The 1,474-nt window shown below is 47.4% G+C and overlaps 1 pseudogene; it reads right to left on the reverse strand.

Moving 5' to 3' along the window:
- Window positions 1-310: 310 nt before the first annotated feature.
- On the reverse strand, window positions 311-1,206 carry LOC150013227 (large ribosomal subunit protein eL6 pseudogene; annotated as a pseudogene).
- Window positions 1,207-1,474: the final 268 nt, after the last annotated feature.

A 1,474-nucleotide genomic window follows, 5' to 3' on the forward strand; every position in this document is an offset into this window, starting at 1 on the left:
AAGTTTCTTTATGCCCTTTTATAGAGGACAGCCTGAAGTACAGAGTAGGTAATATGTAGTGTGCTAGTACAGAAGAGGGAGCCAAGAATGAAAGGCCCCTTCATATTGTGAAGAATTATTTGTATGTAAATAATAGAAAATATAATTCAGCTGACATAAAATAGAGGATCGTGATATTGACTAGGCCCATGAAAAAGTCTGGGAGTAAGGCCAGCCTCAGGCAGGAGGGTTCATACTGGAGCTCAATAGATGCCATCAAGACTCAGTTTCCATCCATTTTTTTTTTTTTTAACAGATCAGTTATTTAATTGGGTTTTTCGAAAGCTCAGAACTTCATCTTGTGAGGATAAAGCCCATTCGTGAGAGTGAACAAACAGCGGAGGTAGCCCTGCAACTGAGGAACAGCCTTGATTTTTGGCAGAATTTGGGAGTCCACGGCTTTCTGATCAATCTTGCGCTGCTCTGTAATCTCATATTTCTCCTTCTCGGTGTCGAAGATCTCCCCCTCCTGGTGTCTGGGCTTGCGCAGATTCTTCTTCTTGAAGTAGGCGTCAGTGAGGTGCTTTGGGATTTTCACACCGCTGATACCGATTTTGGTGGATGTGGCGATGACAAACTTCTGGTGTGTTCTACGCAGAGGAACTCGATTAAGGGCCAGAGGTCCAGTCACAAGTAGCAAGCCACTGCTCAGCTGCTTCAAGAAAACCACCCTCTTGCCCCGGTGGCGCCCGGTGAGGACGATGAGAATGGTCCCGGGGGTGATGCTGGCCCGCAGTTTCCTCACGTGCTGACTGAAGGGTTTCTTGCCGTGGCTCAGCAGCTTCCGAGGCACGTCTTCAGTGGGGTAGTACCGAGGCATTTTGCGAAGTTTAACCACTCGGGTACCACCGTTCTTGTCGCCACCAACTGGTTTTGTGACAGTAGCAAGAACCTTCTCCTTCTTTTTCTTTTCAATCCTGGATTTGGCTGCTGAATACTTCCTCTTGTACATGGCCTTTCGCGAATACATCGCTGACCGGGAATACCTGCCAATCCCTCGGACCAGGACAGGGTTTCGGCTGCAGTGGGGCTTCCCCTTCTTAGGCGTCTTGGCCTTGGGGTCACCCTTCTTGACCTTGCCGCCAGCATCGGCCTTCTTGGCTTCGGGTTTCTTCTCCTTAGGACCCGGCTTCTCAGGTTTTTCACCCGCCATCTTGCAAGATGGGAGAAAGAAGGTCCATCCATTTTTTTGACTCTATATTCTTGACTGGCTCTGTTGTGAGACTTTCTGTCTGGCAATGCCCACCAAGCTTCAGATGCAGGTAAAAGTGAGTTGTTTCTCCCACTAGTCCCTTCAAAAATCCCACTGTGCTTAATTATCTCCAGTTGGGTCACCTGCCCATCGCTAATCAATCACTTTTGCCAAAAGCATGGAATAATCTTTTTGGTCAAGTCAGTTTATACATCCAAACTTAAATTAAGAGTGTTATTAGGG

This window comes from Furipterus horrens, unplaced genomic scaffold (genome assembly GCF_987537825.1).
Source record: "Furipterus horrens unplaced genomic scaffold, mFurHor1.1.pri manual_scaffold_4, whole genome shotgun sequence".
NCBI lineage: Eukaryota > Metazoa > Chordata > Mammalia > Chiroptera > Furipteridae > Furipterus > Furipterus horrens.